Genomic DNA, 12,204 nt, shown 5'->3' on the forward strand with positions numbered 1-12,204 from the left:
ACTCCAAGCAAGGTAAGGACAAGCAAACCACAGCCAAAACTGCTGAACACCAAAGACAGACGAAAAAATCATGGCAGCACCCAGATGGGGCAAATTCCTATTACACCATCCAAAGGTTGGGAGCTGAATTCTCAGCAGAAACAATGAAAAAGAAGACATTATTAAGGGGCTAAAGCAATATAATTTCCAACCCACTAACTGCTACTAATCCCTGACAGAATACCTTTCAAGGGAAAGTGAGCTGAAGACCTGACCAGATAAGCAGCAGACCCTAACCAAAGGAAATGCAAAAGGTAACTCTTTAGGCAGAAGTTAAATGATCCCGAGGGAAACGTGGAAAATGAAGGAAGGAATGAAGAGCAATGGATAGGCTAAATACGTGGTTAAGTCAAATAAATATTACTATTCGAACAATGATAATGGTGTCTGTGTGATTTAAAATATATGTTGAAGTAAAATTAATGCCAGTAACTCAAAAATCAGGAGGAGAGTAAAAGGAATTAAGATGTTCCAAAGTTGTAGCACTGTCTAGGTAGGAGATGTAAAACGTTCTAATTCATATCAGAGACTTTTGCACAGATTTTACAGAATACATAAAAGTATATATATATACATATATATGTATATCAGAGTAAAACCAAGAACTAAAACAATTATTCTTTGTGAGAATTCTCTAGTTTTAAAAATAATTTATTTTTGACGTTAAAAATGTAAATGTAAAAAGTATACAGTGAAACGTGATAAATGTATAAACGTTTGTAACTATCAGCCAGACGAATGTACAGAACATTTCCCTCAACCCAGGAAGGTTCCCTTCAAATTTTCTCAAAGAGGGAACCACTCTACTGTTCTGATACTTCCTGGAAGTCGACTTACACAGCAGTATCAGAAAGATACATTTAAAAAGATATGTTTTTGGAGTGTGAAAGCATTTTTTTGATAGGCATCTTTTGCTGAACGTACTGTTCGGGGGGGTTATCCATGTTATTCCCTCATCTATAGTTTCGTTGTTTGCTACAGACTGTTAGTTCCTTAATATGAATATACAACGGTTTGTATATCACTTCTCCTGTCCACGGACATTTGGGTTTTATCCAGGTTTTGCCTGGTGTAAATGACATTGCTATGAACGTTTCTGTAGAAGCCCTTTTGGACGTATGCATTCATTTTTCTTGGGAAGTAAATAGAAGTAACATTATTCGGTAACAGGGTAGGTATATTTTTAACTTCATGAGAAACTGCCGAATATTAGGAGGGTGATTGTGCTAAATTACAGTCTAACCGATATCACACAGTCATGTCATCCACACTCAGATGGGGGAGGAGAGAGAAAACAACTTTAAAAATCAATTTTTCTTTTTCTTTTTCTTTTTTTTTTCCAGGTTATTGCCTCTGTTCTCTTCCTCTCTTTTCTTTATTTAATTATTTTATTCATTCATATTGGTTTATAACATGTGTGATTTCAGGTGTACATTATTATATGTCAGTTTCTGTATAGACTGCATCGTGCTCACCCCCAATAGTCTAATTTTTATCCGTCACCATACATATGTGCCCCTTTACCCCTTTCACCCTCCCGCCCCCCAACCCCGTCCCCTCTGGTAACCACTAATCTGTTCACCTTATCCATATGTTTGTTTATCTTCCACATATGAGTGAAATCACATGGTGTTTGTCTTTCTCTGTCCGGCTTATTTCACCTAACATAATACCCTCAAGGTCCATCCTGTTGTTGCAAGTGGCACAATTTTGTTTGTTTGTTTGTTTGTTTTTCCTATGGCTGAGTAGCTTACCACATCTTCTTTATCCATTCATCAGTTGATGGGCACTTGGGTTGCTTCTATGTCTTGGCTATTGTGAATAATGCTGCGATAAACGTAGGGATGCATAAATCTCTTTGAATTGTTGATTTCATGTTCTTTGGATAAATACCCAGTAGTGGGATAGCTGGATCGTTTGGTATTTCTATTTTTAATTTTTTGAGAAATCTCCATATTGTTTTCCATGGTGGCCGTACCAGTTTGTATTCCCACCAGCAGTGTATGAGGGTCCCCTTGTCTCCACATCTTCTCCAACATTTGTTAATTATAGCCATTCTGATGGGTGTACGCTGATATCTCATTGTAGTTTTGATTTACATTTCCCTAATAATTAGTGATGTTGAACATCTTTTCATGTGCCTGTGGGCCATCTTTATCTTTTTTGGAAAAATGTCTGTTCATTTCCTCTGCCCATTTTTTGATCAGGTTGTTTGTTTTGTTGTTGTTGAGTTGTATGGCTTCTTTATATATTTTGGAAATTAACCTCTTGTCGGATATATGATTTGCAAATATTTTCTCCTAGCTGGTGGGCTGTCTTTTTGTTCTGTTCACGGTTTCCTTTGCCTTGCAGAAGGTTTTAGCCTGATGTAATCCCATTTGTTTATTTTTTCCTCTGTTTCCCTTGCCTGAGTAGACATGGGATTTGAAAAGATACTGCTAAGACCGATGTCAAAGAGTGTCCTTCCTGTATTTTCTTCTAGGAGTTTTATGGTTTCAGGTTTTACATTCAAGTCTTTAATCCACTTCAAGTTAATTTTTGTATATGGTGTAAGATACTGGTCTACTTCCATTCTTCTGCACGTGGCTGTCCGGTTTTCCCAACACCATTTATTGCGGAGACTCTCCTTTCTCTGTTGTGTGTTCTTGGCTCTTTTGATTACTGTTTCAATCTCTTTACTTGTGATTGTTCTATTCAGATTCTCTATTTCTTCTTGATTCAGTTTGGGAGGTTGTATGATTCCAAGAATTTATTCATTTCTTCTAGGTTATCCAGTTTGTTGGCATATAGTTTTTTCATAGTATTCTCTTATAATCCTTTGTGTTTCTGTGGTATCCATTGTAATTGTTCCTCTTTCATTTCTAATTTTATTTATGTGAGCCTTCTCTCTTTTTTTCTTAGTGAGTCTGGCTAACGGTTTTTCAATTTTGTTTATCTTCTCAAAGACCCAGCTCTGAGTTTTGTTGATCCATTCTATTATTTTTTTAGTCTCTCTTTCATTTATTTCTGCTCCAATTTTTATTATTCCCCTCCTTCTGCTGACTTTGGGCTTTGTGTGTTCTTCTTTTTCTAGTTCAGTTAGGTGTAGTTTAAGGTTATTTATTTGAGATTTTCCTTGTTTGTTCAGGTAGGCCTGTGTTGCTATAAATTTCCCTCTTAGCACCACTTTTGCTGCATCCCGTAAGAGTTGGCATGTTGCGTTTTCATTTTCATTTGTCTCCAGGTATTTTTTGATTTCTCCTTTGATTTCTTCATTGATCCAATGGTGTTCAGTAGCGTGTTGTTTAGTCTCCATATTATTTGTAACTTTCCCAGTTTTTTTCTTGTAGTTGATTTCTAGTTTCATAACGTTGTGGTTGGAAAAGATGCTTGATATGGTTTCAATCTTCTTAAAATTACTGAGGCTTGCTTTGTTTCCCAACATATGCCTATCTTTGAGAATGTTCCACGTGCACTTGAGAAAAATGTGTATTCTGCTGGTTTTGGATGGAACGTTCTTTATATATCTATTAAGTCCATCTGGTCTAGTGTTTCATTTAAGGCCACCGTTTCCTTGTTGACTTTCTGTCTGGATGACCTATCCATTGAGGTAAGTGGGGTGTTGAGGTCCCCTACTGTTATTGTGTTGCCGTCAAGTTCTCCCTTTAGGTCTGGTAGTAGTTGCTTTATATACTTTGCTGCTCCCATGTTAGGTGCACATATATCCATAAGTGTCATGTCCTCTTGGTGGAATGTCCCTTTTGTCATTATATATTGCCCCTCTTTGTCTCTCATTATCTTTTTTATCTTGAAGTCTGCTTTGTCTGATACAAGTTGGCTACACCTGCATTCTTTTGCTTGCCATTTGCCTGGAGTATCATCTTCCATCCCTTCACTCTGAGCCCATGTTTGTCCTTAGAGCTGAGATGTGTTTCCTGGAGGCAGCGTATTGTTGGGTCCTGAAAAATCTATTTTTTGAGGTTTCTCTTCTTCACTTTGTTCCAAATACTTAATGGCAGCTATGAACGTGGCTGTGATCACACCAAGTGTCACCACCGGCCTGTTCAGGTCTGGCAGCAGAGCCATAGAGAGATACTCCAAGGCAGCCCACCCAAGTCTCAGACTCCTAAACGCCAGGTAGAAATAGATGCTCATGAAATGAGTAGAGTCAGGTGATCACTGCCTCCCTAGTCATGGCTGTGCCATTCTTCAGCTCTGTGCCACTAAAAGCGGTTTTTTGTGCTTGCTCTCCATCCCTTGACTCCATCGCCTAGATTTTACCCAACGCTGTTAGATGGTCATGGCCACAGGCCTGCGTCAATGGCTTTAAAGCAGCCCAGGCAGGAACCGGAGGGACCCCTTTTACCCAGAAGATACCAGAGAGACCACCTTTTGCCAAGAGGACAGCAGAAGAGCGCTAAGGTGAAAGGGCCTGCGAGGGAAGAGCATGCCGGTCGGGTGCGTGGGAGCAGAGGGGAGGGCGGGGAGAGCGGGTCCTAGAGCTCGTGGGTGAATTCGAAGCACGGGTCGTTTGCCAAGAGCACTGACTGCCGGGGCCGTGAAAAGGGACACGGAGGCGCGGGTCCACAGCCCTGGAGTGGGGACGTCCACACTGCTGGGCGGCAGAGGGGCGCCTGGGGCTCAGACGCACCTAACCCGCCGGCTCGTGCAGCTTCCGGGCGCTGGGATCAGCGGGGACGACTCCTGCACAAGGGCGCCTACTTCTAGAAATGGAAACCCTGCGTGTGATCCGAGATCCCGAAATCAAACTGTGGCGTCCCCGGACCCTCGCTTCCGGGGTACGCCCAGAAGCCTGAGCCAAGGCCTCTCCGGAGCCTCAGCCTCCTTGCCTGACGCGTCGCTGGTGCTTCCTGGGACCCTTTTCAATTAAAAAGCGGTGTCTAGAATGGTTGTGGCAGGACCTAAGGTTTTCAGAGAGAGAGAGAGAGCGCGTTAGGTCCAAACACAACTTCCTTGTCTCTGCAGTGTAGTGGTTATCACGTTCGACTCACACGCGAAAGGTCCCTGGTTCAAAACCGGCCAGAGACAACCTCCTTTTCCTGAAAGTTACCTACATGTTTGAAAAACAAAAAAAAAGAAGGGGGGGCGGGGCGTGGAGGAGCGGGCGCAGTTGCATTTTTGATTCACAAGAAACGTGGGAGAATTTCAATTACTACCTGAAAGCCTACTCAGCACTAGGAAACAGGCCTTGTTTGTCTGCTCTGAGTCAGATTGGAGACCAGGACACAGTCACTTCGTCCAAAGAGGGCACAGGACTAGGCTGACTTCAGCTTACCTTTGGATCCAGAAATCCCCTCACCTTCTCATCTAGCGCCTAAATCTTCTCTACAGGTTGACAGGTATCATGTCTCTGAAAACCAAGAACTTCTTGCCTGTGAAGCACGCTTGGCTTTCCCCCACCTCAGCACACTTGCGGAACAGGCTGATTTGCGGGACCGAGCAAAAGAAAACGAACCGAAGACTGCACTTGGGGCTCCAGTCCAAGACACGTAGATGGAGTCTCATGCTCCACTGATTGAGCTGGTCTGGGCACCAAAAGGAGCCTGTACACGTGCCGTTATCAGGAGAGCCCCTTGAGCCAGTTCAGAGATCAAGGAGCAGACGGACTCCGCTCCTCACCCCCTGAGAGCTGAGTCCGCACCTTACTCAGAAGGAAACCGGAGTTCACAAAGAGAGCATGTCCTTGGCTCTGCCGCACACAGTGCTGAAGCTGGACTAGAACGGAACACCGACCAGTTTCCTCGTGGTCAGGCCTCAGAGCCCAAAGCGTCGCCCAGGCTGGGAGAGGTGAGGAGTGATGAGCTGCGGGGTAAGGGCTGGGAGCCTTGCACAGCTGCATTCAGCCCTGGGCCCCTGGGAATCGCCTCCACTTCTGCTCTCTGGGTCTCAGAAATCTAACCTTTGCTTTCAGAATTTCCGTCTGGGGAGGCAAAATTAGTCGTTGCGTGGCTCCCTGGTCGTCTGGGGCTAGGATTTGGCGTTTTCACTGCCGCTCCCAGATTGATTCCGGATCAGGGAAGTCTTTTGGCAACTTCTCCCCACGCAGGACTCTTCCTTTTCATCCCCAGAGGTGTGTGGGCCCCAAAGTCCAGATGCAGGGAAGAGCCTCTGTGCAGAGGCCAGGCCTCAGGGGCGAAGGCATCTCCCAGGCTGGGACAGGTGAGATGTGATGGCCAGCCTGCCCTCCTTCTCCCTTCATCTCAGAAACCTAGTGTCTCACTTTCAGACTTTTCACCTAAAGAGAACTTGGACTTGAGTTTCAATCGCTCCTTAAAAAAAAAAAAAAGGAAAGAAAGAAAGAAGAGAAGAAAAAAGAAACACTCAAAAAAGTTGCAAGAAGAGTAACATCCTATTTCTTCACCTAAATGCGCCAGTTAACAATTTCCCACATTTGCTTTCTCACTCTCTCTCCATATATATGATTTGCCGCATCCTTTGAGAGTAATTGCAGACATCTCAAAATCCTTAGTGGACCGTTGTTGCTCCTTTCCTTTGGCAATGTCCCTCAAACCAGCTGGAAGACTTTTCCTCCAAGGCCAGGGGAGGGCTTTGTCCTCTGGAGGAGGCCCCTCTTGCCCTTTCAGGAACGTGACCCCTGTTCCACCTAAAGGATAGTGCAGGCCAGGCCCGCCCTGCACTTGTAGGAACAGATTAGGTTGTCATCCCCCAAGCACCCACTGCCCTCCAGACCCCTCCTGGTTGCTTTGGCAGGCAGTGGAGTCTTGGGTCAGTCTGAGCTCTAGAACTGCCTGCCTCTTGAGGGAGACTCTTCAGGGAAGTGCAGCTGCCCCCTTGGCTCCTGCCTGGCTCTCTGTGCCCTGCTGGGATCTGAAACGGTTCTGACCCAACAAAAAGGTGAAGAATCCTTTCCTGTGGTGGGAGGATGAAGGGAGCAGGAGGAAAATCCATCAGAGGGAAGGGAAGAGTTCTCAAGAGCTTTCCAGAATTGTGCATCTGGGGCTGTCAGGTAGGCGGCTGCCCTGTGACAATGGTGCTTAGTCTTGTCTTGACCTGACCTTGACCTGGTCCTGGCTTCAGTCTGAGTCCAAGCAGACAGAGGCATCCTGATTTGTGCTGCATACTCAGTTGTGCCTCTCCCCAAAGTGGGATAGTGACAGAGCTTCTATTTCCAGGGTCCCTGTGGAGTCCAAAGATGCTATTGATGGGGTTTTTCCTTGCATTTCCTTTCTTGCTGAACCTGTGACTCAGGGAAAAAAAAAAAAAAAAGGTTTAGCTGTAGATAGATTAGTGGTCACAGTGCTACCTACAAGAAAAAAATTCAAGTTGATAATAAGGATGAATCTCAAATACTTTTAAATACTTTAAAGCATTTTAATAATTGACATATAATGGCATAGAAAATGTTTATGTCATGTCACATTTCTAAAGATGACTCCTCATATGCATTAGACTGATTTAATTATTTTGGCCAAAAACTACTTTATGTTGTCTTCCAGATTTTCTAATAATGTAGAAAATAGTGGATGCATAGTACTCTAGTTTATAGAAGTCTTGGGTTTATTTTCTCTTCAAAATCCTAATGACACTGAACTGCCTAAATTTCCTATACTGGTTTTACTGGTCAAATGACCAAACTTTCACTTCAATAAATATTAAATTTATAAAATTTTAAATTATCTATTCCAGTAAATTATATACACCATAGGATATCTTCTAAATGTAGGTTAAGTCTAATAATTCTAGAAGTCATAGTGACTCAGTTGTTCCACTTGCCATTTTTGGGGACACATTTTTAGGTATCGTCTGATATATGATTCCAACATGTATTTCTTTATGATGTGTCAACTCAATTTACGATTTTAAGATCTATCGTTATCTTTAAGTTCTATGACTGATATTAAATTGAGTTAATTAATGTATAATCTTTGCCCAGAGATTTTCTAACTAAGATAGAAATAACAAAACACTGTGTTAATATAATGCTACTGCATATTTTTATAGGTTACAGAGTGCCGTATGTTAACAGGTTAAGAGGAGGTGTGGGTACCCTTAGGGGATGTTGGTGAGCCCTGCCATCACTGTCACTTTAAGAAGTGTAAAACACATGCAGTGTCTGCTCCAGGAAGTGAGGAGCCGTCACTGGACGGCTGCTGCTTTCCTGAACTGCTTGTTTATTCAAGAAAAAATTTTTCCTCTTTCTTGGTTTCCTGACTTCTAGATCTGAAGTCATCCATTTTCCCATTCTGCGCCATGCTCCTCTCGTGGCGGTCACCGTGAGTGCCCCTAGGCCAGGGCTGGCGGAAGCAACTGGGAAGGGCATGAACCGGCTGTGCTCCCACGTACCTGCCCCCCTTTTTGATGCCTCCAGATGTGGGCGCCACAGTGCAGGGACCTAGGGTTTGCTCTGAATGCAGCATCTCTCTCAGAGCAGGGCCTGGCACCTAGTGAGCACCTAATAAATGCTTGATGATTGAAGGCATCTGATGGGAGGTTCTGGAAAGCTGAAACGGAGGAGAAGAAAGTGGGTAAGACTGGGAGCAGCCTAGAATATGAGGAACAGAGAGAGACAGACAGACTGACACACACACACACACACACACATGTGGGGAGAGAGACCGGGCGAGAATGTCCAGGAACCAGATTTAGTGTGGGAGAAATGTGAAGAGGTATGATATCACTTGAAGGCAGACTGTGGTAAGTTACAGATGTATAAGTCCTAAAGCAGTCGCTGAAATAACAAAGAGTTGTAGGTAATAAGCCAACAAAGGAGAGAAAATGGAATCATATAGAAACCATGTAAACACTATGATAGAGCAATTGCTCTTCCAGGACTCTACCCTATAGAAATACTAGTACAAGTGGCCAAAGATATGTGTACAAGAGTGCTGACATGAAGTCATAGAACCAACTTAATTTTAAAAGTATATGGAAAGGGTTAAATAAATACTGGTACAAACAAACGTTTTCCCGAGCTCTTCTGTGAGGATCCGTGATGATCTTATGATCTTGGTTTAGGTCCTCCTGTGGGGCACAAGACACAGAGAACGGGAGAGCGGCAGTGGAGGAGTCCTCTCTCCACCTTTACGTGAGAGGATGTGCAGAGTAGTGATGCAAGAAAATGTTATATCTTGAGGTGTATGGGGAAGCCATTCTGGTTTAAACTCAATTTGGCCTAAATTTTATTTAAACCAAAGAAACCTGACTTACGGCCTGTCAAACATTCATTGTACATCCGCTTTAATCATTATCCCAAAGTAAAGAATGTACTCTTGGAAGATGAGAATTGATGCCTCCCTTCTTATGACGCCAGTACTTTTTGAAGGTACATTTTCCTTCCCATGAGGCCAGGGTCATGTTGATCCGCTGTGTACGTGCTAATCTGTAAGAAAATATCTCCTTGAATCCTTGAAAGAGTGTACCCCTGTCATGCTTAGTGTATGTCTCTTTGTTTGGAAATGGTATATAATGGTACTGAAAACCATTCTTCTTCGGAGCACTTTCTTCCCTTGAGAAGGATGCACTCCCCGGGCTATAGTCCTTGGCTTGATTTGAATATAACTCTCTGCTATAGAATGATTATTGATTATTTCCCTCAACAGTAGAAACAATTGCAAACACTGAAAAAGGCGAGATGCGTCCCTGAGTGGGGTTGAACCACCAACCTTTGGGTTAACAGCCGAACGCGCTAACCGGTTGCGCCACAGAGACACGGTGATGCCATATTTTCATCCCCCCAGAGAGCAAGCACTCATTCACCGCTAGGCGCAGCCACCTGCCTTTTGCAGGACAGCTGTCCAGGCTCCAAATCCTCGAAAACCGGAGAGGGGGAGGCGACGCAGCCAGCGTGTTCGTCTCCTTTGAAACCCATGCGTTGGGTGATTGCAAAGGCAAAGGGCAGCCTAACGGCCTCGCCCCGCCTTGCACCACAACCCCCTTAGATGCCAGCGCCACGGAGACGCCCGGGGCCGCGACCCCCGGGGCCTGAGCCGAGTGGGTCCCAAGGGAAGCTGAACACCCGCTGGGCTCCGGTGATGGCTCCTCCCGTTTGCTCCGCCTTCACCCGACCGTTTGCGCCGCTGGCGCTCCCCTCGCTCCGCTCGGCTGGGCTGCGGTCGGTGGGGGGCGGGAGCTGGGAAGTCGGGGTCGGGGGTAGTCGGAAGGGGCAAACGCGAGGAGGCGGGAAAGAAGCGGGGGAGGCGTGGTCGGAGGACAACGAGGCTTCCCAGGAGGCCTGTGCAGAGACGCGGGCCGGATTTGGGGAGACGGGAATTGTTTTGTTGTGTTTTTTAATCGTGTACCGGAATGGAGAGGAAGGAAGGGAGGGGAAAATGGAGAGCGGGCACGAAAGAGAAGAACAGGAGGACCTGCCGCTGTACAAGAACAAAGCAGCGGAGTAATTGGAGTGATGTAACATCAAAACTCGTCGAGCAAGGACCGGGCTTGACGACAGGGCCTGACGCCGGCACTGTGGCGCGCCGTGATCGTATAGTGGTTAGTACTCTGCGTTGTGGCCGCAGCAACCTCGGTTCGAATCCGAGTCACGGCAGTGTTATCTGTCATGCCTGGTGTTTCGCTTTTACTTTGTGTCGAAACCCTACAGTGCGCTAACCTGGGGACCGGGCCGTTCTGTCTGAGCAGAAGTAAACTGAGGTAAATGGTTTATCTTCCGTGGTACTCCAAAATAGGAGCGTCCTGGATGCTCTAACTGCTCAGCAAGGAGGCTCATGTGGTACAATTGGTGAAAAACGTTGTTTCTGTGCTACTCGAAATCTAAAGGGTCTAAAAGACCAAGATAAAATTTTTCATCAGATAAGTGACACCTCTTCCGTAGACCTGCTTAGCTGGTTAAACCTTGGCTCTTGGGAATCTGTGCCCCGGGGGCGTTTTCAGTCCTTGGCTGCTGTTCTCCGTAGAGCCATCATATTAACCTCTCTGGTGCGGCGTATGCTCTCAAGGATTTTTAATGCCTGTCGGCAGCCCCTCGCGCGCCAAATGGTGTCCATCAGGATCCGACACCTGGAAGAACTCGACGGTAACCGCATAAATGATGATATCGGTGACTACATGACCCTCCGTCCTGACGACTCGGCTAGCGGAAACCGCGACTATGTGATTCTTCGGCCTGACTACATCAACAGCGGTAACCGAGAGTAAGGCTGTACTGGATGGTCATGCTCTAGGGGTAAGAGCATGACCAAAAGGGGGGAGTTGTTAAAATCAGACACAAATGTCTGATTTGTGAGATCAGACTTGAAAATTCCCCTGAGCAGACAAACCAGTTTAGTCATACAAGCGAAAGCGAATTGAGCTTATTTTGCAAAACAAGTAGAACTTAACTATGGCCACTTCTTGTTAATGCCTCTGAAAATCATAAATGAAACTTAAACCGTTCCCCAAAATTGATGTGAGGTAACTGCTTTTAACCAATTCCCTATCACTAGTAAAACTCTAATGTAATAGCCACCAATCACTGTGAAGAACGAACAGCCACTGCCTCCTCACCGTGTGAGCTGCTTTATAACGGATATACCTCTGAGCCTCATTCCATATTTGGTTTGAGCGCTCCTATTTCCTGAACTGTCTTTTTGTGCACAATAAACATTTACTAATGACTATTTCAGTGATCCAGTGGTTTCACCTCTGCTAGTTCTGAACTTTTGGCAGTGCCTCAACATTTTCATCTGCCAGATTGGGCCAACCAGAGAACTCCTCTTCATGCTGTTTTTGTCATAGAGTCCCACCGAGGGTCCCCAATTTGCTAAACTGATCTTCGGGTGCCATGTTGCAAATCGGAGGCTGAGGGAGAGCTGACTTTTTCTGCATATGAAAGAAGAGGAGGAAGAGGCAGAGTTATGCAGAGGGGGAAAAGTAGGCTGGAACCAGAAAACCGATTTTAGCGTCTGGCACTGGATGTCATATTTTGGAGAAAGAGAAGACACTGACCAGCGTATCCAGGGAAGAAGAACTTCAGTGGAAACAGCAGACACTTAAGTCCAATCTATGACGTTTTCCATTTGTTTATGTATAATTCTTCTTCCCCATCTTTGTAGAAAAGGCACAGGTGAGCTTGATATGTTTGTTTTGTGTTTTTGGAATGCCCGCTTAAATAAAAATGCCTACCGTGCTTCAAACGTTCCTCTGTGAACCTTCTAGACTTCTCTTAGGTTCCACCAGTTGCGCATTAAGAGTAGAATGGGCCCAACG

General features: G+C 45.0%; 3 non-coding genes across 3 annotated transcripts; 2 read left to right on the forward strand and 1 right to left on the reverse strand.

Moving 5' to 3' along the window:
* Window positions 1-4,994: 4,994 nt before the first annotated feature.
* Window positions 4,995-5,067, forward strand: TRNAV-CAC (transfer RNA valine (anticodon CAC)). The gene has a single exon. It is a non-coding gene; the product is annotated as a tRNA-Val (tRNA).
* A 4,567-nt stretch (window positions 5,068-9,634) lies between these two features.
* TRNAN-GUU (transfer RNA asparagine (anticodon GUU)) lies at window positions 9,635-9,708 on the reverse strand. The gene has a single exon. It is a non-coding gene; the product is annotated as a tRNA-Asn (tRNA).
* A 766-nt stretch (window positions 9,709-10,474) lies between these two features.
* On the forward strand, window positions 10,475-10,546 carry TRNAH-GUG (transfer RNA histidin (anticodon GUG)). Its single transcript has one exon. It is a non-coding gene; the product is annotated as a tRNA-His (tRNA).
* The last annotated feature ends 1,658 nt before the right edge of the window (window positions 10,547-12,204 follow it).

This window comes from Diceros bicornis, chromosome 4 (genome assembly GCF_020826845.1).
Source record: "Diceros bicornis minor isolate mBicDic1 chromosome 4, mDicBic1.mat.cur, whole genome shotgun sequence".
Classification (NCBI taxonomy): domain Eukaryota; kingdom Metazoa; phylum Chordata; class Mammalia; order Perissodactyla; family Rhinocerotidae; genus Diceros; species Diceros bicornis.